At 42.3% G+C, this 24,142-nt stretch overlaps 1 protein-coding gene across 9 annotated transcripts in view; it reads left to right on the top strand.

Moving 5' to 3' along the window:
* nos1apa (nitric oxide synthase 1 (neuronal) adaptor protein a) overlaps window positions 1-24,142 on the top strand; it is a 442,663-nt gene that overhangs the window by 28,717 nt on the left and 389,804 nt on the right. The window contains exon 1 of one of the 9 annotated variants that reach the window (XM_068037737.1): window positions 2,982-3,148. The exons of 7 other annotated variants lie outside the window; for them this stretch is intronic. The gene's annotated coding sequence lies outside the window, so the exon portion shown is untranslated. Of the gene's footprint in view, window positions 1-2,981; window positions 3,149-5,433; window positions 5,489-24,142 lie in introns of those variants that run through there. One more of the 9 variants, XM_068037738.1, reaches the window with a different exon arrangement.

The raw sequence follows: 24,142 nt of genomic DNA, 5'->3' as shown, positions 1-24,142 counted from the left end.
CTTTGCAAGCCTTAAAGGCAAACCGCATATTCCCAGGGGAAAAAAAACTACAGGACCATGACACCTATCAAATCCTTTAATCTTAAACACTTCAATGAGGTCAGCCCTTGGTAAGTAATTTGATTCAATAATTGTTGGAGACTGTGGCTTTATCTGTGGATGATCAGTTTAAATGTTTTATCTTACTGTGGTCACATCCCATTGAACTGTGTTTTGAGTGAGCAGTGGGACTGAATGCAAATTGAGACTCCTGTGTTACATTTTTACTGTACACACAAGGGAAGAGTCTGAGCCCGAGTGTCTCACACCCTCCTACGATTCTGTCCAGTCCGTGACTTTGGCGAGCTGGTGGAAATCCAGTTTGAGAACCAATGCAGCAGCTGTGTGTGAAGTTTGAAGGGGGTGAGGGGATACTTGAACATAACTGAGAAGAGATACCAGCCTGGTTGCACTGACTTTAACATGTTGAAAAGGCACTAAGCTTCCAAATGAGACTGCAGATAAAGAGTGAATTATTTATGACCCCTAAATTTAGTTACCAACACTTCTATCAGCAAGAGGCAAGGGAAAGCTGTAGTGCAAGTTGAACAGTATAGCTGGAATTTTACCAGTTCTGTAAGAGCAGTTTAGGCGGCTGTAAAATGCGGATGGGATGTATTCGCACAGTAGTGCGACATCCTATTCTGGTGCAGGGGTCTTCACTATTGCTAGAGGGCTGTTCAATAATGTAGCTGAGGCAATAGTTAACAGCAAAGACACCACTGCATACAGGGCTGGCAGTTCTTTAAAAAGGCACCCTACCTGCCTTTGAGTCGGGTTTTTAAAAAATACTTGTCTTCGAGGGTACCTTGGTATGAAGCGCCCTCTCCTTTGTCCTTCCTCCTCAGCAGCAGCCAGCTCTAACACTGGTGTTGCCTTGGGTGCAGTGCTGCTGGCCCTCTGCTTTCAGGTCCTGGCAGTGAGACTTCTGACCTGGTGGAAAAATTCAGCCCAATATTTATTTATTTTTTAAACCTAACATTCTCTTTACTTCTCTAATAAGTAATGTTATTTTCTGCTTAAAGTACTACACACAAATAAAATGTCAATGTATGTCTTTCTTAGTAAGCAGCAGAAAATCAGTACTCATTGTTTCATTTGGTAGGCACCTACCTCCTGAGTCCAAGATGACAATATAATTTGAGCACATAAACGAACACTTCAGTGCAGTACTGAGAAAGTGCTGCACTGTTGGAGCTGTTGATTTTCAGGTAAGATATTAAAAATGTGAGGTTATCCACTTTGGTAGGAGGAATAGATATGCAGAGTATTTCTTAAATGGCAAGAGATTAGAAAGTGTAGATGTACAAAGGGACCTGGGTATCCTCGTCAATAAGTCACTGAAAACTAATGTGCAGGTGCAGCAAGCAATTAGCAAGGCTAATGGTATGTTGGCCTTTATCGCAAGAGGATTTGAGTACAGGAGTAGTGAAGTCTTGCTTCAATTTTAGAACCTTGGTTAGACCGCACTTGGAGTGCTGTGTGCAGTTTTGGTCCCCTTACCTTAGGAAGGATGTTATTGCCATAGAGCGAGTGCAACAAAGATTCACCAGACTTGTTCCTGGATGGCGGAACTGTCCTATGAAGAGAGATTGGGGAAACTGGGCCTGTATTCTCTAGTGTTTCAAAGAATGAGAGGTGATCTCATTGAAACCTACAAAATACATAAAGGGATAGAGAGGGTAGATGCAGCTAAGATGTTTCCCCTGGTTGGGGAGTCTAGAACCAGGGGACACAATTTCAAAATAAGGGGGAAGCCACTTAGGACAGAGATGAAGAGAAATTTCTTTACCCAGAAGGTTGTGAATCTTTGGCATTCTCTACCCTAGAAGGCTGTGGAAGCTCAGTCATTGAGTATGTTTAAAGCAGAGATTGACAGATTTCTAAATACAAATGACATATGGGGATATGGGGATTAAAGGCATTGAAGTGGATGATCAGCCATTGAATAGTGGGGCAGGCTCGATGGGCTGAATGGCCTACTCCTATGTTCCTAAACTTATACTGTACAAAATCCTAAGCTGTTACTGAGAGCAAACAAATTCCTCTTTTTTTTTCAAATAGGCGAGCACCGAATTATGTATGGATTTGTTAACTCATTCATTTCTATTATCACGCTTTAAGAAAATAAGTGCTGCAATTAGGAATTGAAGCACATTCGAACTCCTGAGCTTCAGTTACTCAGTTAGTAAATCCACTTCCAGTGTGGTTGTGAGCCAGGAAGATCACACCTTTTGTTGCCTGATCTGTGCTGTGTTAGCTGTTTGCAGCAAAAGAGTAATCTTCAAGCACCATTGGCTTCTCTGGGTTAGGTAGGGGAGATGTTGGCCACTGCGCCTGTTCTTGACCTTTGTCTCTTGGCTGCTGCCCGAAACTGGAATGTTGGGGCTAGGACGCTGCTATTTGGCACGGTCAGTTAATCTGATGCCTGTTGTCTGAGCTCGCGCACGGAGTATGTCTGCTTGGATGAGATGCTGGATGGTATTGGTGCGTGTGGAATTATAGCTCAGGAAGAGCTGCGAGAGGGGGGAATAGCAGTTGCAGAGGGTGAAATATAGTGCCTTTCAAGAACAGTTTGGTTCAAAATTTTAACCAGGTTACGCTGTATATACAACAGCAATGGCTTGTGTCAGGCACATGAACATTAAAACCTAAAATTGCAAGCCCCTGACCTGGAAAGACATTTGCATGGTAACAAAGAGTGTTGGAACAAGGGATAAAGGACCATGCCCTGACCCATTCAACCAACAATGGACTTTTGATTACCAGATGTTGAAGGAGGGGGGTGCTAGCATTCCAGGTTGACTGCTAAGATAGCAGAATCCACAAATACAGAAAAAGTGGTTTGACCAGTTTGAGTCACATGACTAGCTGGCTGTTGGACTTTGAACTTCCAACAGAGTGTTGGAAATCAGAAAGCACTCTTCTCCTGCACTGAACACCTCCAGTCCTGTCTGCCTCCATCTCTTCCCATGAAAGTGAATCTTGTGAAAACACGTGAACCTCAAAGAGAAAAGCCTCCTACGTGAACAAGATTTAAGAAGAACACTGGGCCCTGACGAATAGCAAGACTACCTACAATCAAGTGAGCTCCAAGCACAGTAAACAAGTAACTTTTCTGATATTGCCTCGAACCCCTCTCTACTATATTTTCCTCTCTCTTTTTTGTCCCTATTTGCATGTGTGCATCGCATGCGCTAGCGTGGATGCATCATATATGTGTAGGCGTGAACTGCATTAGATTTTAAGTTTTTTAATACATTTCACTTTTCTCCTTTTAAACCAAAGAAAACCTAGTGTGTTGGTTTCTTTGCCATATAATTGGAAAGCTGTGAACAACGATTCACAAAAAACAGTGTGTTACAATAAGACCAGGTAAAGGCAGCAAAAAAACCCTAGACACCTTTCTCACCTGGTCATTACACTTGTAATATGTAAAAGGGGAGAGCCAACTGTGCAACAGCCCCAACAAACAAATTTCTCTGCAGCACCTGTGGAAGAGCCTGTCACTCCAGAATTGGCCTTTATAGCCACTCCAGGCGCTGCTTCACAAACCACTGACCACCTCCAGGCGCGTATCCATTGTCTCTCGAGATAAGGAGGCCCAAAAGAAGAAAGAAAGAAAATGTAAAGGTAATTAATGGGAAGCAGATTGCTGGGGGAGAGCCAAGTGGATTTTTGGAATATAATTTATTTGGCATTTCCTGAAATGTAATTCAGATATGTTGCTTTGAATTTATATCTGCCTGTAGTAAAGACATTCCTTGCAAACAATAAGGCACAGATCTTCTCTTGCTATGTAAATAGTCACCTTCATGAACACTCGTCCAATTCCGTAACGTCCAAATGTTCAATTACCAGATCATTTTGTATGTTAACATTTTAAAGACAAATCGAATACAGTGATTGGTAATTCCTGGTGAGAAATATATTTGAAATGACATTACGTGAAATAACTTTGAGACATGCAATCCTTATAAAGGCTCTTGTATAGATGAATGCCAGATGTATTAAACTGGACACTGGCAGGCATTGTTAATTCTTCATTTTTTAAAAAAATGAAACTGGTTTGGAAATGATTAGGCTTCTGTCGAGCTCTGCACATAACTGGGACTGATGGAGCTTTACTGCGGTAGGTCAAACCTATCTAGAGTTTTGTTGAATTCTCAATATTATGACCCAGTATTCCTTGTAATAGTTACTGAAGGTGAGCTTTCCAGTGCAGCCTGGAGTTTTATTCATGGCACAAAGATCATACCAGGCCTGTGCCTTTTCCACTTGATCTTGTAATTGTGAAACTTTGTAAGTACTTCCTGCCTGCGTCTGGGTACCAGACTTTGTAAGCACATTATTTCTTGGCTTCACTTGAGGGCTTTGCTGTTTACATCCCTTTAGAAGCCAGTTAAAACTATTTACAAATATTGCAGCGCCAATCTGTTCTCAGTTTGTTGTCAGTTTACTGTCTCGGTTACTTAAATTAAAAATGGCACGTGTAAGAAGACGTGAAAGCTATTCTTAAACTCTGTATGACATGCTGCTGCCATTACAGATCTGGCATAGTCCAAGAGATGTTTTTTAAATGCAACACAACAATGCTGGATATGTAACAAATCCCTATCGCATTTTGGCAATAACTTGTACTGAGCGTTCAGACTGACAGCGCCATAACTTAATGTTAAGGAGACAGTGGTGAGCGCGGTGGGGGGGGGGGATTTTTCTCTGTGTGTGGGGCAGCAGGGTCTGTAAAATAACGATTCACTTGCATTTCTATAGTGCCTATGCCGCCAACCCATTTCAAAGTGCTGATCAGGACAGGATTGGGCAGTGGGGGGGGGTGTGGAAACCAATGTGCTTGCTACAATTTTTACTTCAAACCCTCGTTTTAAAAAGATGTTGGTGCTTCATTTGGGTTTTTTAAGTTTGGCTGGTTCTTTGGAAATGGCTCCTAACCCATACTGACACATTAGCTTTAAATAGGGTAGTGAACTATCGTCGTTTGCTGATTTTCACTCCAAAAAACCAATTCAGCCTGTCGTATGAGATTATTAGGACTTCTAGCTTTTAGTTTATCACATTTTGACCTTTGTGATTGGACTTGATGAACTTGGCCTTCCTTACTCCTTGATATCTCTTGCCACGGGTAGGCTGCACAGATATTTCATGGCTGTTGCTCTGTTAAAATGTTAGGAATTTAAAACATTACCAACTTAATAGAAGCTTCTACTCTGTGTAACCACCGCCCCCCTCCCCCTCCCCCCCCCCCCCCCCCCACCCCACCTTTCTGTCAATGGATTCCTAACAGATAAGCATTCTTAAGTGGCTGTTATTTGAATTTTGCCAGCTGCCCAAGTTAGAGCACGGAATTGTTGCAGATAAAATGTGACTCAACATTCCTGAGGGGAGCAAAAGGAATGCAGATTGTTATTGGCTGCATAGTTCGTAGCAGAAGGTGAATTGCTTACTTGATAGCTATGTTGCAAGGCTTAACTTGTATCCATAAATTTCAAGATTTATAGCTTCTGTAGGTATGCCACTGTGGATTCTTATTGTGATTAATGCTTCCTATATGTGTCAGTTAATTGAGGCTGCTATGAAAGGAACTGTGATGCTCCAATTTGAGTTTGGAGTTTTCCCCCCTCTCTCTCTCAGCTCCATAAATGCACAAGGAAAAGAATCTGCTTTTATCAAACTTGCTCTTTTCCTTCTTGACAATTCTGCTTCCCATTTGTCTTGCATTTTAAAGTGCGTGCATTTTCCTGTTAACTCTTTCTTTTCATGTCACTTTGAGTTAGTTACGTGTCTCGCAGTAGAAATGGCTGTTTGAATGTTATCTTGCCACAATAATGAACCCTGGTTGAGCTGTGCACCGTAGCAGGTCAGTTCAGCTATGTGACCGGTTTCAATCTGAAGCTCCCTGGAGGAACCACACAAAATACACTCATACTTGAGCAAAATGTACCTTCAGAGTTGACTTTACACGGACACCAATTTGGATGCTGATCACTATAGCCTGAATGTATTAACACTAAATCTCTCTTCGTCCCAGTCACAACGGACCTCCCTGTACTGATTTGCTGCTGCATGTTTCCTGCTTGCTAGTTTAACCACGTAGATTTTTGTGAAGGAAATTTTATCCCCACGCCGCACCCTTTTACCTTTGTCACATTGTGCTACTTTACTGAATGTAGCAGATGTGCACTCAGTAGTTCCCTGCAATGAGTTAAGTTTACAGTTTCCATCTGACTGATGTACTGTATCAGCATTGATGCCTTTTTATTGATTTTTTTTTTTGACTTGCAAACCTGCATGATCTTTTGGAAGTAAAATTTACAAATGAGTAGACTTGGCACATTGATGACACACAACAAAACAAATACTTTTGCAATTTTATCTGGCTGCTCAAGCTTTTCTGTAATTTAATTTCAATTTGTAATTTGCAAGAATGTGACTTTTTCTTGAAACTTAAAGCAACAGTAACCATTAGCTGTTTTTCGTTTAAAAATTATTGATATGCTTTTTTTAAAAAAAGAATCATATACAGCAAAAATTGACCTGCACAGAAAGGATTTTAGTTCTTTTTGCCTACTTTGGGGAAACTATGTCCCATTGCACTGTGACCTCCTTTATCTTTATATTGATTTGAGTCAAGTTGAAATGCCTACAAATCTCTATCTCACCTTGGCCCAGCAGCAAACTGGTGATTTATTTCAGCCTGCAGTTGATCAAAGCTGCTACAGCCTCCAGCAACCCTACTGTGAGATGATCGAAATAGCCTGGTTTGAACGGTCACTTGTAACAGTTGTGATCCTGCTTTTTAATTGACTTGTTGGGATTTTGAACTATAGAAAATTTATAGCAATGTAGTATTTTATCATATCCTCAGTCCTAAAGCACTTTAAATCCTATGCATTACTTTTCAAATATTTTGCTGTTATGCAAGTCAATGTGGTAGCTAATTTGCACAAGTGTCAGCCTTGGCTAACTCGGTCGCACTTTCTCCTCTGTCAGAAGCTTGTCGATTCATGTTCCACTCCAAAGATTTGAGCACACAATCAAGACTGATACTCATGTACTGATGGAATGCTGCACTGTCTTGAGGTGCTTCCTTACCAATGAGATGTAAAACCGAGGGTGCTGTCTAGCCACTCTGGTGGTTATTAAAGATCCCATTCAAAGGAGAGAAGGGAGAGTTCTCCCCAGTGTCCTGTCGATAGCTATTTACTTATTCTGGAACCAACACCAAAGAAAACCGATCAGCTGGTCATTATCTCATTGCTGTTTGTTGGAGCTTGCTGTGTGCAAGTTGGCTGCTGCGTTTCCTACATTACATCAGTGGCTACAATTCAAAAGTAGATAAAAGCAAAATATTGCAGATGCTGGAAATCTGAAATAAAAACAAAGTGCTGGAAAATACTCAGCAGGTCCGGCAGCATCTGTGGAGAGAGAAGCAGAGTTGACGTTTCAGGTCAGTGACCTTTCATCAGAACTTACAAATGAGAGTATAACCAAGGCTGCTGGCTAGCCACTTGGGTGCTTATAAAAGATCCCATTCAAAAGAGAGAAGGGAAGTTCTCCCCAGTGTCCTGTAGATAGCTTGTTCTGATGAAAGGTCACTGACCTGAAACTTAGTTTAGATTTCCAGAATTGTTTTTTTCCCTCTTTTTTTTTTTAGAGCAGCTTCAGTTTGTTTTATTTTTTGCTAAACCATTTCATTAAATGAACTATATGCTTGCTAAATATGCTGCTAATATACCAGCATGCAAATGCTTCAACAAAAGTCGTTTCTCAAGCCTGTGGAATGTTTTGACTTATGTATTTCATTACGAAGGAAAAGCCTGATGGGATCAGTAATTTTCAAGTCCCGTTAATTTGAAATTCATTTCTAATTACACTATGTGTCGAGTAACTGATAAAAGAATTCTGTGTCCCTTGACTTAACATTCCACACTCGCTAATGCATGGCTGAGTCTGAAAAGCTGTCATGCAAACTACACTGCCTGATTTTTTTTTTTTGTTTCCATAACCTGCCAACTCTTTGTAATTATTTAGTTTCTGCCTCAAGTTTGTCAAAATTACTTTGTGGTCAGTGGTTGCTGTGATTGTGTAGGACTCTTGCTGTAGCATGTTTCCAATTTGTAAATCATGCTCCTTGTTTATAAGACCTTTCATGGCCTGTCCCACCCTTCCTCTTTAAACTCGAACCCTGTGGCCTATTTCAGACCCGCTGTTAATTCCGGCCCTGTTCTACTAGTTATCATCCCATATTTTCTTCCTCTGACCTCTCCCCACACTTTTTTTACCTGACCTGATCTATGCTGTAGAAAAGGGAGGGGATGTAATGGATGAAGGCCATGGTTTTAAACATTGCTGCTTATCTCTGAAAGCCTATCATTTACCTTCCAGGCTGAAATGTGCTACATTTTATTTTTATCTGAATCATCTTAAAGTTTTTTCAGGTAAAACGGTGCCCAATGCTGTGAGAAATTTGCACTTAAATCCAAGTCTGATTTGAAGCCAATTAATTTGTGGAAATGTCCTGGTTGGGAAAAATATATTTTTTTCTCTTTCTGTAATACCTAATGGTAAATTCTAATGGTGTCCTGTTTTATCTTTCTGACTTATTGCAGCTACAAAAGTTTGACTATAATTAGATTTAAAAAAAGCCCTGACATTTACCGGTTGGGTGCGGGAGAGGCTGAAAGCAGCCAAAGATCCCAGCAAGGCCAGGGATGCGGATGTCCCATTGAACTTAATGGCAGTACCTCATTAGCATTATTTAGCTCTGTTTACTGCCCGCCCGTTGGCTAGGCTGGTAAGCAGGAGCGAGCACCAGCGGCAGGAGGCCACAGATGGGAACCCTTGGTAATAGTTCTCAGCAATCTGGAGATGGGGGGAGGCTGATGGGTTTGACAGATCTGGGCGGAGCACTTCTGGCCCACAAGGAGTGGTGAAAGAGGTACTTGCCTTGTGGAGCCAGCAGGCTTTCCCCGCCCCACCCCACCTCCCTTTCACTGCCGAATTTCCTGACCCTAGTGGAGCAAGACTAAATTTTAAATTAGGCTCCCAATCACTCTGTGATCCTGATTGAAGTATTTTAATGAGTCTCCCACCTTGGATGCCCTGATATCCACCACCATTTAAAAAATGGCAGTTTCCTGTACTTAACTCTTTGACTATCTGTGCCCGCTCCCACCTGTTTTGTGGGTTAACATTGAGGCCGATGTGTTTGAATCTTTCTTTTTAAGCTGTTTGGAGATTACCTCTGTGTATTCAGCTCAGGCGAAATGTTAAAAGTCAACTAACCTGAGAGTCATGAGCAAGACCAGCTGGAATCTGTGCTGACAATTTATACAGATTGCAGCCTGCTCGAGTGACATTGGCAGAGGTTAAAGCAGGTCACACTATTCTCTTGGAGATGGAACTTTTAAGAATTGAAGAAACTGTTTAAAATGTAGGGTGTATATTGCAAGGGTGCTGGTATGTGTGTTTTTAAAAAAAAAAAAATGTGTTAAAACTGCATGTTTTTGCAATGCTTGGGCTATAATGGTGCCTGCATTTCACAGTATCCCTCTGGGACAAGGCATTTGTGACCCTGGGGTGCAGTACAAATTGTAGTAATCCTGAGGGGGCTGCTATGTGGGAAGTCGGCATGGTAGTTCCTCCCACCCTGAGGAAGAGGAGGAAGTAGCTGGATATATAAAGGCAAGACCCAGCAAGTTCTTTGTGGGAGAAGAGTCAGCAGTGAAATGTAAAGTGAAGTGCTGTTCCAGAATTCCATAGAATATACAGTGTAGAAACAGGCCATTCAGCCCAACCAGTTTATGTTGCACTCCAGTCTCCTCCCATCCTTCCTAATCGGTTCTGACTTGTACAATAGACACTGTTTAATATGAAACACTCTGTTCCACATAGACTTAATTCCAGAGATTATTGTATGTATGTGAGTCTTTAGAATGTGCAGTTGTAACGTGGGTGCTATACAGTGCATATAAATAAGAGTTGCATTTACAGAGTGCCTTTCATGACAGCTTTCACAACCAGTTAAGTGCAGTCACTTGTGATGTCGGAAAGGTGGCAGCTAATTTGCAAACAGAAAGAACTCTCACATAAATGAAATGAGTAACTGGACCAGCTGTTTCAGGTGGGCGAAGGGTATGTGTTGATCAGGACATTGGGGCAAACACCCCTGCTCTTCTTTGAATAATTCTGTGGGATATCTCCGTACACCTGAGTGAACAGATGGGGCCTCCATGTCATCTGAAAGACAGCGTGTTTAACAGTGCAGCATTCCCTCAGTACTGGACTGCAGAGTCAACCTAGATTCTGGATTATAGTGCACGTATTTCTGTATAAGGGCTACTTGTGTGCACACGCTGTGTACTCACTGTATATTGGTATATGTGTTTGTCCTTTGGCTCAACAGAAGAGGTGGGTAGATGTGTGTCTGTGAATGCAAGCTTTCACCAATGGCTGCCTTAATTTAGATAGGTTTTCCCTGTTTTGAGAGGTGGTGTGTGGGAGAGGAACAACCAGTGATTTGCATCATAAAATGCTTAGCAAGCCACTGTTGTAGCAAAATGCTTAGAGCAATTTCAAGAAGGTGGCTTGACACCATTTTCTCAGGGCAGCTATGGATAGTCTTACCTGTGAAGCAGAGAGGCCTTTTTGGGGGGAAAAAAGGCCATGAACTTTGGCAGACTGCGGAGCATCACTGTTCCACCCAATTCCTGTCCTCAAACAACATCCACACATGTAAATGTCCAGCAACAAGCAGGACTGGAAACCCTGGCTGATGTCTTGCTCTCTAAACCAGGGGAATGTGGCTAATTATGGCATTTCCTACTACTACCCTGAGTGAAATCAGCTAACTCTAGTATATACTGGTGGTCAAAAAGGAGACCCTCCTGGTCTGCATGGCCCAGCTTTTCCTTGCTTTAATCGGCTGCGCCATCAGGTTATATTTTAAACCCAAAATGGCTGCATCATATTCCAAAAATTGAGACTTGACTAGTCTCTGCAATGTACATGGTAATGCATAATATTTGTTCGGGATCAGTATTTAGCCTTGACTACTAACTTGTTCTCCTCTACAGTTTCAAAGACTTCCGTTTACTGACAGCAAGCATGTTTGAGAAATTAATGGCAGTTTATGTCCACCAGCTAATTTTACACAACTCCTTTGCAATTGATGCATAGAGTCATCGAGTTATACAGCACAGAAACAAGCCCTTCAGCCCACCGTGTCCGTGCCAGCCATTAAGCACATATCTATTCCAATCCCATTTTCCAGCACTTGGCCCGGAACCTTGTATGCTATGGCGTTTCAAGGGCTCATCTAGATACTTCTCAAATGTTGAGGGTTCCTGTCGCTACCACCCCTACAGGCAGTGTGTTCCAGATTCCAACCACCCTCTGGGTGAAAAAACTTTCCTCACATCCTCTCCAAACCTCCTGCCCCTTACCTTAAATCTATGCCCCCTGGTGATTGACACCTCCGCTAAGGGAAAAAGTTTCTTCCTATCTGTGCTCCTCATAATTTTGAATACCTCAATCAGGTCACCCCTCAGCCTCTCTGCTCTAAGGGAAACAACCCTAGCCTATCCAGTCTCTCTCTATAGCTGAAATTCTCCAGCCCAGGCAACATCCTGGTGAATCTCCTCTGCACCCTCCAGTGCAATCACATCCTTCCTATAGTGTGGTGCCCAGAACTGTACACAGTACTCCAGCTGTAGCCTAACTAGCGTTTTATACATTTCCATCATAACCTCCCTGCTCTTATATTCTATGCCTCAGCTAACAAAGGCAAGTATCCCATATGCCTTCCTAACCACCTTTTATCTACCTGTGCTGCTGCCTTAAGTGATCTATGGACAAGGACACCAAGGTCCCTCTGTACTTCCTATGGACCTACCATCCATTGTATATTCCCTTCGCTTGTTAGTCCTCCCAAAATGCATTACCTCACACTTCTCAGGATTAAATTCCATTTGCCACTGCTCTGTTCCTCTTACCAGCCCATCTAGATCATCCTTAGTTCTAAGGCTTTCCTCCTCACCCTTTAGGACACGCCAATTTCCATGTCATCTGCAAACTTACTGATCACACCTCCTATATTCATGTCTAACTCATTAATGTACACTACAAACTGCAAGTGTCCCAGCGCTGATCCCTGCAGTACACAACTTCCAATCGCAAAAACAACCCTCGACCATCACCCTCTGCCTCCTGCCTCTAAGCCAATTTTGGATCCAATTTGCCAAATTGCCCTGAATCCCATGGTCTCTTACCTTCTTGACCAATCTCCCATGCGGGACCTTATCAAAAGCCTTCCTAGAAGTCCATGTAGACTACATCAACTGCTTTACCCTCATCTACACATCTAGTCACCACCTCGCAAAATTCAATCAAGTTTGTTAGACATGATCTCCCCCTGACAAAGCCATGCTGACTATCCTTGATTAATCCCTGCCTCTCCAAGTGGAGATTAGTCCTGTCCCTCAGAATTTTTTCCAATAGTTTCCCTACCACTGATGTTAGACTCACTGGCTTGTAATTACCTGGTTTATCCCTGCTACCCTTCTTGAATAATAGTACCACATTTTGTGTCCTCCAGTCCTCTGGTACCTCTCCTGTGGCCAGAGAGGATTTGAAAATTTGTGTCTGTGCACCTACTGTCTCCTCCCTTGCCTCATATAACAGCCTGGGATACATCTCATCCGAGCCTAGGGATTTATTCACTTTTAAGCCCACTAAAACAGCTAATACTTCCTCCCTTTCAATGCTAATTTGTTCGAGTATATCACCATCCCCCTCCCCGATCACTACACCTACATCATCCTTCTCCACAGTGAGCACAGATGAAAAGCAATCATTTAAAACCTCACTTATGTCCTCTGGCTCCACGCACAGATTGCCACTTTGGTCCCTAAAGGGCCCTACTCTTTCCCTGGTTATCCTCTTGCCCTTAATATACTTATAAAATGCCTTGGGATTTTCCTTTATCTTGCCTGCCAGTGTATTTTCATGCCCCCTCTTCGCTCTCCTCATTACTTTTAAGTACCCCCCTACACTTTCTATACTTCTCTCGGGCCTCTGCTGTTTTCAGCACTCTGAATCTGCCATAAGCCTCCTTTCTTTCCTTATCCAATCCTCTATATCACTTGATATCCAGGGTTCCCTGGACTTGTTGGTCCTACCCTTCACCTTTACGGGAACATGTTGGCCCTGAACTCTCTCTTTTTTTCCTCTTTGAGTGACTTTCACTGGTCTGATGTAGACTTTCCTACAAGAAGGTGCTCCCAGTCCACTTTGGCCAGATCCTGTTTTATCATATTGAAATCTGCCTTCCCCCAATTCAGTACTTTTATTTCCGGTCCATCTTTGTCCTTTTCCATAACAACTACCTTTAAATCTTACGGATGCAATACCTGTTATCTATGAAATTCAAGTGTAATTTCGCATCAAAATATGCAACTTATCCTTCTGATACTCCCATAAAAGTACTGTTATTTTTCTCAGCTATTTTATCCACAATGCACAGTACCCTTCTTTCAAGTTGTGGTTTTAACTGCTGATTGATGCCTTTCGAATCGAGTGCATTGTTGAGAGTTGCAGGACTGTTGAGATACGTGTTGTGCTACTGCCCAGAATAACCTGGATTTCAATAAATACAATTTGGATATTGGAACAGGATCTATCCATAGGCCCAGATAATCCATTTCTCTGTACAGTTGTGTTTTCAGGACACGTGATCTGCTGGTGGATTTGTTTTTACCGCAATACCTCCTCTACTGAAGTGGACAGGTGCACAATGGTGTTGCCAGGACTTTGCCACATGCCCATCAAATTCTCTCCCTCGCCTGCAGTTCCAAGTGTACGATGGTCTTGAACCAGCCAGTTCCTATTGTTGTAACCCGGGCTGAGTGACAACATTTATATTGCAGACGGCAAGACTTTCTGCAGGTCTGCTGTTGCTATTATGTTTGCCTCATTCATGCCTTCAGAGTTGACATTAACATTGGTTTAGACCAAGCCAACCGTCAACCACACTGACATGATTTAAAGAAAGCCCCACAAAGGTAAAACCGCACTTATCACCTAGCCATACATAAGTATGCTATTTGAGAACAATTAGGACTTAATGGTTAAAAGGTATTGCTTAAATAAATACAGTGGACAGTCACCTGTCAGCCTGCAGGCATCGAAGCTCCAAATTTTAAATGCAAATTTTTTAAAAAAAAAAACACATTTATAGAAACAAAGTTCAAAATTGCCAGATTTTATCTCCCTTTTTCAAAAGCCATAAACTTTGAGTTCAGTCATGTTTTTAATGTACGTAATGTGCAGTAGTGGCTTTCGCCTTTAAGAGCCTGGACCTTTAAGAGATCAGGCCACTGATACTAGGAAAGACTTGTTCCTGGAATCATGCAATCTAAATAAGTAAGACAATAAATAGTGTTTGTGTTGAATCTGAATGTAAAGCTTGCGGTTGTCATTTAAAGAAGACGTACGATCCCAGCACACCACTACAGTAGGTTGAGCATAGATAGTCATGCTTGAAGGTGATGACCCTTGTTGGAACAAAATCAGTCTTGATCACAGCCCCGATCACTATCGCGTCAGTACACGAGAGGCAAGCGTTTTGTGGTTGACGGGCTGCTCCTGATTGTTTCTACAGTTTCTGCTACTTTAGGAGATGCAGGGTTCCAATAAACTGCTGTCAAGTATGGCGACTCTACAGACAGCTATTTCATGTTGGTAGGGTAGATGATTTTCTGAAAACCTCTTTTTTTTTCTCCTTTTTCCTAAATTACAACTGTGACTACACTTCAAAAGTACTTCATTGGCACTTTGGGACAGTCTGAGGTCATGAAAGGCACTACATAAATGCAAGTTCTTTTTTTTTCCTTTTACCATTTTAGGAAGTGGAGAAAATGCATCTTTAATGGCTTGGCTGTTTCCAGAGCGAGCAGGATGACTTTGATAGGATATCAACACTTACAGTTGTGTGTTTGATAAGAATAGGAATTTTTGTCTTTTATTGTGACTTTTTTGAGCAGCTAGGTTTAAAATGGTGGCCTCTTTCACCAAGAACAAAATGGTGGAGCAGAAACACTGAGCATGAACTAGGCACTTGAATAAGAATTCCCTTTGGTGGGACAGTTTTATTTTAAGTGTTAATGTACGCAGCATTGACTAGACAGATATGTAACTTGTAATTGTGATTCATTGTCGAAATTAGTCCAGACAAATTTGTTTATAGAAATAAAACTGTGGTGGGTGATGGTGTCTAAAGTTTGAGAACAAAACTTTTTTTTTACTGCATGAATGCAAGTTTCTTCTTTTGTACATCACTGCTTCAAAGAAATGGGTTAATTAAGTTTCAGGGTAAAGGTGTTGGGTTTTTATTTGTGGTGACCACGCAACAGGTTCTGTAGGTGTGCATATGCAACATGCAACATTCCAAAAGATGTCTTTCAAGACTCTGGGATGTCTGCCAAGGAAAATGACAGCTGATTCATTAAAAGGATCTGCACCACCTTGAGAAACTGTAAAATGGAAGCTTCCTTTTACAAAATAAAGGTGCATTAACATTGGATACATTTCAGTTCTCAAACAGCAGTATGATGCTGTTCAGTATTTTTCCTGTGCCTTATTGCTGTTGTGCGTTTTCTATCTAAATAAACCTGGGGCAGTTGTTTGGCCTGTATAAAAGTGGTCTAATAGACTGATAATCCTCCGTCTTCTGAAGTAACAGTAAGAGGTGTGGGCCTCATGCCTAGTCTCCAGTGTGTAATTCATTGAGATAACAGTTGATTGGGCCTGTGTCAGTTTATAAGAAAAAGGTCATCAAGTTGTTTGCGCAAGTTCACAAGTTGTGTTGGCTGAGGAGGTGGGGTGGGGTGAGAGTTAGTGGAAGAGCCTAAATTGTGATGGGAGACTTCCTATAATTAGAAATATCGATAATTTACAGCACAGCCCTATCCTGTCCATGACTGATGAAAAAGAGCTATTTAGCCTAATCCCACCTTCCAGCCCTGTAGGTTACGGCACTTCACGTGCTTTTTTAGGATTTCTGCTTCTGCCACCTTTTCAGATGGTGAATTCCAGACCCCACCATTCTTTGAGTGAAAAAAAGTTCTCCAAGTCACCTCGAATCCTCTATGCCCCCTGGTTATTTGCAAAAGGGTCATTCCCACACTGGAAGTTGAACATGAGCCAGCCGGGTGAAAACTGGGAATCCTAACCACTTGATTATATGGGAAGAGTAGTTGACACACAACAACCATGTGTATTTATATGGTGCCTTTAATGTAATAAAACATCCCAGATGCTTCACAGGCATTATACAGGCCAGAATATGATGTTGAACCACATAGGGAGATATTGGGACAGATGACCAAAAGCATGGTCAAAGAGGGAGGTTTTAAGAAGCATCTTAAAGGGTTAAAAAAGCAGGTAGAGAGACAGAGGTTTAGGGAGGGAATTCCAGAGCTTGGGGCCTAGGCAGATTAGAGACACTTACAGGGAACCCATGACCTAACATAGAACATAGAACATAGAACAGTACAGCACAGTACAGGCCCTTCGGCCCACGATGTTGTGCCGAACATTTAACCTACTCTAACATCAAACTAACTACCTACCCTTCATGTTAGCTTTTCAAAGGAAAGTGTATATAGCAACAGTCTATCCTACACTATAACAGCATCTGCATTTCAAAAATTCTTCATTGGCTGTAAAGTGCTTTGGAACATCCTGAAAGCAGTGAAATAAATGCAATTTCTGTCCTTTTCATTTAATTAATTCATTCATTCATTAGTTGGTATACAGTGACAAAGTAAGTAATAACTCAACAAATACACAAATCCAATTACCTTGACTTGCTGGCATGTCCTTGCTTGAGATCTATGCCATAGAGATCCTAAACCCATCCTAACTCGTCATTCATCAAGTCAGTGCATCAACATGTGTGAATTAGCTGATAGTGCAGCAGATTACACTGCTAAAGTAGTAAAGATGTAGAAAAAAAATCAATGAATAAAATAATTTAAGTTACAGATTGCATGATGTACTCTATTTCAGCGTATGAAAGTTTAAAGAAAAATCATGCATTTTGAATGAGTTTGAGCACTCCCTGTCCTCAATGTCCTGTTAATATTCCAATTGCAAAATTTGGCTGATATTTTATCAAATGTTTTGACTTTTAGCAGACGGGACAATAACCTGCTCGAGCATTTAGCAAGGCAGGCTGGCACATTGGTGACCATGCCATCAGCTGTCTAGGCCCTAAGTTCTGGAATTCCCTCCCCAAACTTCTCCGTCTCTCCGCCTCTCTCTTTAAGATGCTCCTTAAAACCTACCTCCTTGACCAAGCCTTTGGGTCATTTGTCCTAATGTCGCCTTCTTTGACTCGGTGTCAAACCTTTGTCTGGTTTATGCTCCTGTGAACCTCCTTGGAATGCTTTCCTACATGCAAGGTGCTATATAAATGCAATTTGTTGTTGACTTCCTTATCCACAAGGATCATGTACTTGTGGAATGTGCTTTATTATACAGGAATGGAAATATGCCACAAAATCAACAAAAACAATTATATGCAGAACACAAATCTTGAAGCATTGAGCTCAGGGTGCAGTGCTCCCATATACAGGTAAATAATTTCATCGACTGCCTGGAAGCACCTCTCAGACCTCCAAGGACCCATGGAGTTCCATAGCAGGTGAGTCAGTCTAAAAAACAGGAGTCAATATTTTCTCAGTGTTAAGGTTTTAAAAAAAAGAACCTGCTAAACTTACTGCAGATTGACAGGACCATTTCAGTCAGACGGACAAAATAAAACCATGTTCCCAAGGAAGAACATGCCATCTTCAGAGATCCCTATTTAGGAATGCAACGTTCTAGTTTCTTTTTACAACAGATGGAGGCAAACTTTCATTTTCTTTTTGGCCATTATCTTTACTGGATTTCCACTAACCCAAGAAAGAATAAAGTAAAAGATAGCCATTACTAATAATTAGAAAAAAAAAATCAAGGCCACCAAATTTAGAAGAAATTAAGCTTTTCGCAGCGCAAGAGGATAGGTTTAGTACTTGCGATCATAACTTGCCTTTTGGATGAGAGGCTAAACCAAGATCTTGCTTGCCCTCTCAAGTGGGCGTGAAAGATCCCGTAGCACTAGCTTGAAGAGTAGGAGAGTTTCCCTGGTGTCCTGGCCAATATTTATCCCTTAAACAATTAAACATCATCACAATGCTGCTCGTGTGATCTCGTGCTCAAAATTGGCTGCCGCGTTTCCCACATAGCAACAGTGACTATGCCTTCCTAACCACCTTATCTACCTGTGCTGCTGCTTTCAGTGATCTATGGATAAGGACACCAAGGTCCCTCTGACCCTCTGTACTTCCTAGGATCTTGCCATCCTACCATCCATTGTATATTCCCTTGCCTTGTTATTCCTCCCAAAATGCATCACCTCACACTTCTCAGGATTAAATTCCATTTGCCACTGCTCTGCCCATCTTACCAGCCCATCTATATCGTTCTGTAATCTAAGGCTATCCTCCTCACTATTTACAACACCAGCAATTTTCGTGTCATCTGCGAACTTACTGATCATACCTCCTATATTTACGTCAAAATCATTAATGTACACTACAAACAGCAAGGGTCCCAGCACTGATCCCTGCAGTACACCACTGGTCACAGGCTTCCACTCGCAGAAACAACCCTTGACCATCACCCTCTGCCTCCTGCCACAAAGCCAAGTTTGGATCCAATTTGCCAAATTGCCCCAGGATCCCATGGGCTCTTACCTTCTTAACCAATCTCCCATGCGGACCTTATCAAAAGCATTACTGAAGTCCATATAGACTACATCAAGTGCTTTACCCTCATCTACGCATCTAGTCACCTCCTCAAATATCAATCAAGTTAGTTAGACATGATCTCCCCCTGACAAAGCAATGCTGACTATCCCTGATTAATCCCAGCCTCTCCAGGTGGAGATTAATCCTGTCCTTCAGAATTTTGTCCAATAGTTTCCCAACCAGTGATGTTAGATTCACCAGCCTGTAATTACCTGGTTTATCCCTGCTACCCTTCTTGAATAATGGGACCACATTCGCTGTCCTCCAGTCCTGTGGTACCTCTCCTGTAGCCAGAGAGGATTTGAAAATTTGTGAAGGAGCCCCTGCTATCTCCTCCCTTGCCTCGCATAACAGCCTGGGATACATCTCATCTGGGCCTGGGGATTTATCAACTTTTAAGCCCGCTAAAACAGCTAATACTTCCTCCCTTTTCAAAGCTAATTTGTTCAAGTGTATCACAATCCCCCTCCCTGATCTCTACACCTACATCGTCCTTCTCCATAGTGAACACAGATGAAAAGTAATCATTTAAAACCTCACTTACGTCCTCCAGCTCCACACACAGATTGCCATTTTGGTCCCTAATGGGCCCTACTCTTTCCCTGGTTACCCTCTTGCCCTTAATATACTTATAAAATGCCTTGGGATTTTCCTTTATCTTGCCCGCCAGTGTTTTTTCATGTCCCCTCTTCGCTCTCCTAATTACTTTAAATGCTCCCTTACACTTTCTATACTCCTCTAGGGCCTCTGCTGTTTTCAGCACTCTGAATCTGTCATAAGCCTCTATATTTTTTGCTGATGCAATCCTATATATCCCTTGACATCCACATTTCCCTGGACTTGTTGGTCCTACCCTTCCCCTTAACAGGTACATGTTGGCTCTGAACACTCACTGTTTCCTCTTTGAGTGACTCCCACTGGTCTGATGTACACTTTCCTACAAGTAGCTGCTCCTAGTCCACTCTGGCCAGATCCTGTTTTATCATATTGAAGTCGATCTTCCCCCAATTCAGTACCTTTTTGTTTCCAGTCCATCTTTGTCCTTTTCCATTACTATCTTAAATCTTAGAGTTATGGTCACTATCGCCGAAATGCTCCCCCACTGACACTTCTACCACTTGTCCAGCTTCATTCCCTCGGATTAGTTTAGTTTTAGTTTAGTTTAGAGATACAGCACTGAAACAAGCCCTTCGGCCCACCGAGTCTGCGCCGACCCTAAACCACCCATTTATACTAATCCTACACTAATCCCATATTCCTACCACATCCCCACCTGTCCCTATATTTCACTACCACCTACCTATACTAGGGGCAATTTATAATGGCCAATTTACCTACCAACCTGCAAGTCTTTTGGCTTGTGGGAGGAAACCGGAGCACCTGGAGGAAACCCACGCAGACACGGAGAACTTGCAAACTCCACACGGGCAGTACCCAGAATTGAACCCGGGTCGCTGGAGCTGTGAGGCTGCGGTGCTAACCACTGCGCCGCCACTAGGTCCAGTACTGCCCCTTCTCTTGTAGGAATTTCTACGTACTGGCTCAAATAGCTCTCTATGCATTTTAAGAATTCTGCCCCCTTTAAGCCTTTTTCACTGAGACTATCCCAGTTGATATTGGGGAAGTTGAAATCCCCTACTATTATTACCCTATTAGTTTTACACCTCTGAGATTTGCCTACATATCTGCTCCTCTATCTCTCCCTGACTGTTTGGAGGCCTGTAGTACACTCCCAGCCAAGTGATTGCCCCCTTTTTGTTTTTTAAGTTCTACCCATATGGCCTCATTTGAGGAACCTTCTAAGATATCATCCCTCCTTACTGCAGTAATTGACTCCTTGATCAACCGTGCAATGCCACCTCTTTCTCCCCCTCCCCCATCACGCCTGAAGATTCTATACCTTGGAATATTGAGCTGCCAGGTCAGAATTTAAGAAATGGAGAGATGTTGTAAGGCTGGAAGAAGTGACAGAGGGAAGATGCTATGGAGCGATTTAAACACAAGGGTTCTCACCCTTAAAATTCATCTTAAAATTGAGGCATTGATGGACTGAGCCAATGGAAGTCAGCGAGCACAGAGTTGAGCAGAATGATACGAATTAGAATATGGGCAACAGAGTTTTGAATGAACTCCAGCACACTTGCAGGTCATTATCAATGTGGGCTTCCAGCTTGCCATATTAGAGATTTAGGAGGCTGTTTAGTGCCAGAGAAAAAAAGTGTGCACATGGTGAAATCTCTAGGCCATTGGGTCAAGTCATACGTATTTTTGTTGCTTTTTATTCTGTTTACCTGAACTGACATACCTCGAGGAGGGTTGTCCTGATTCTCTTGTATTCCACAGTGAATTAGCACTTATGAAATGTGACGGTTAGAGATGTCAGCAACAGGGTTTATTTGCAGTCTGATGTGACTGCAACCTGACCTCGAGATGCTGTTAATTTTCCAGCTTCTGGTTCGCAGCCCATTCTCAGCCCCCACTCAATTATTCACAGCTTGAGTCATCCCTGAAGAAAATTCCAATAGAAGCAATGACAGAGATCAAAGTGACCCAGAAATGATAAAGATAAAAGGACAGACAACATAAAAATTGATTGTAGTCGAGAACAAAAAGGTAGAAGATGGAATTAAAATTCAGAATGGATTGAAGTAGTAAAATGCAAGGACAGCAGATGGAATGAAAACCACATTGAGATTCTGTAATTTTAAGAGTGGAAAATCTACTCGAGCACCTTACCACCTGCTTCCTCAAAGTCACCGACTTACAATTTGTTTTTTTTTAACCTCCTGATTTTCATATTTTTTCAACATTTGAAATCTTGTTCTTTGGCCATTGGTCCTTTTTGCTTTTGGTTTAAGAAATACGGATTCTATCATTTGTATGTACCTCTTAAATATTTGTGGCCAACTGTCATCTCTCACTGGTATTGTAGCTTTTGATGGTATCTATGAATCATTACTAATGGACCAGATAGTAAATGATGCTGTATCCAAAATGGAATATAATTCCTTTTAACAGATAGCTTGCCCTTTATTCCAAGCTTAGGTTGGCAATCTTTCCAAGGATTGTAATCCATAATCGTCCAGGTCCTTTTGGACTGATGTTCCTCTTGGGGGGTGGGGGGGAAAGACTTTTTGATAATTGGTTGCCCAATTGTTTTGATCTGACTGATGCAATTTGCTGTTGAAAAGTCATCTCTTCTGATGAGCAATGTCATGTGTATTGTCTTCCATTATCTAGGAAGCAAAAATTGATGTAGCTAAGCCTTTTCTTTATAATCTAGTAGTTTAACTGTATCAACACTCTAGATCATCTGAAAACATTTGACACACTAGTAGGTAGATATAAAAGAAAGACTTTCATTTATATTGCACCTTTTTACGACCTCAGGACATCCCAAAGCACTTAAAAGCCAAAGAAATATTTTTGGAGTGTAGTTACTGTCTTAATGTAGGAAACTGAGCAGTCAATTTGTGCGCAGCAAGCTCCCACAACAACAATGTGGTAATGACTAGATCATCTGTTTTTGTGATGGTGATTAAGGGATTAATATTGGCCAGGACACTGGGGAGAAATCCCCTGTTCTTCCTTGAAATAGTGCCATGGGATCTTTTACACACACCTGAGAGAGTAGATGGAGCTGTGGTTGAACAGCTCATCTGAAAGACAGCACCTCGGACAGTGCAGCTTCCCTCATTATTGATCCAACAGAAGAAACTGAATCGCTTGCATTCCTGAAGTTAAACAGACAGTGACCATCCACCTCGCTCTTTATTTTTATGCAGAAACAATTAGAAGACATACCATCACAAAGAAGTGCCAGCAAACACACATTGAATATACCCAAATTGCACACTGAAATATTGATAAACTTTGGGCTCACAGACACTCTGTGGTCTGACAGCTAATTTGAGGTGAGTTACAATATACTCGTTGGGGAGAAATGTTGGATTCAGGGGCCCTGATAGAAAGCAAGAAAGACTAGCAGATACTTACCTGGCAGGGGAGAAACCATGATTAGTGGCCTTTGATCCTGTTCTAGGTAGGTTTTGAGTAAAATGTTTGTAACCAATTCTAGAGCTTCAGGTCAGGGAGTGCGTAACACCGTTCGGGTGGGGGTGAAGGACAATGAAGGAGGTGCACCTGTTGACCGTACCTTCTTCATTAAGAAAATCCTTATTGATTGTTGTGGATTCCAAGCTGCAGACATCTTCTGCCTGCAGGACTTCTCCAGCAGTGGATATTTCAACATGACGTTCAAGAATGTGTCTGGATGCATCAAGTTCCTGAAGGTGTTCAAGGAGAAGGGAAACCAGGTGCCGCTGTCGATCCTCAGAGTGAAGTCACTCTTCTTGCTGCTATCGCAACGCGACTGGGTGGTGACAATTCACCTCTACAACCCCCGTGTTCCTGTCGTGTATGTACTCGCCTTCCTCACCAGGTACATCAAGGTGGCCGGCAGCAGCACTGATGTCAAGGACCCATTTGGGATTTATACCAGCAAGCGGCAGGTCAAGGTGACCTTGAAGGTTGATGCCAATGGAGCTATCATCCATTCCCCCTCCAGCTTCACTATCAGGGGAAGTCGAGGCTTCTTGGTCTATGCGGGGCAGCCTAGAGTTTGTCGCACCTGTGGTAAATTTGGTCACGTGGCAGCTAACTGCAGCACAGTTGTCTGCAAGAATGAAGGCCATCAGACCAAGGACTGTAAACAGAGTAAGTGCTGCAACTTGTGCAGTGCGACAGGCCACCTCTACAAAACCTGCCCCAAGCAGTGCTTCAGTTATGCACAGGTGGCAAGGTCCAAGGAAAGGCCGGAAGAAGGAATGGTGAGCATGTCTGGTGCTAGGAAGGAGACAAACAACCCTCTCCTCAGTGAGGAAAGTCTACCTGAGAAGGAGAAGAAAGGGGAGGCAGCTGCAATCAGCAACCTACCCTGTGCCTGGAAACCCCTCCTATACAGACAGAATCAGTTGAGGAGGAGGAGGCAGCAGATGGACAAACCGGTCAGTAGCAAGTGGTACAAAGGAAAACCACAAAGAAAAAACCTCCCAAAAAGAAACAGGCCACCACCCAAACCAGTGCCAAGAGGAGGCTGCTGTCTGAGACTGACTACGGCAGCTCCTCCTCAATGGATGAGGAAGGGCTGGAAAAACGGCACTTGCAAAAGAAACGGCAGAACTCAAAGGAGCTGGAAGATAAAGCCCTCCCCAGCTCTGGGGCACTGAAAGCTG

Source organism: Heterodontus francisci, chromosome 8 (assembly GCF_036365525.1).
Source record: "Heterodontus francisci isolate sHetFra1 chromosome 8, sHetFra1.hap1, whole genome shotgun sequence".
NCBI lineage: Eukaryota > Metazoa > Chordata > Chondrichthyes > Heterodontiformes > Heterodontidae > Heterodontus > Heterodontus francisci.
The sequence above is the reverse complement of the archived record's forward strand: the minus strand, read 5'-3'. Positions and strand labels throughout refer to the sequence as shown.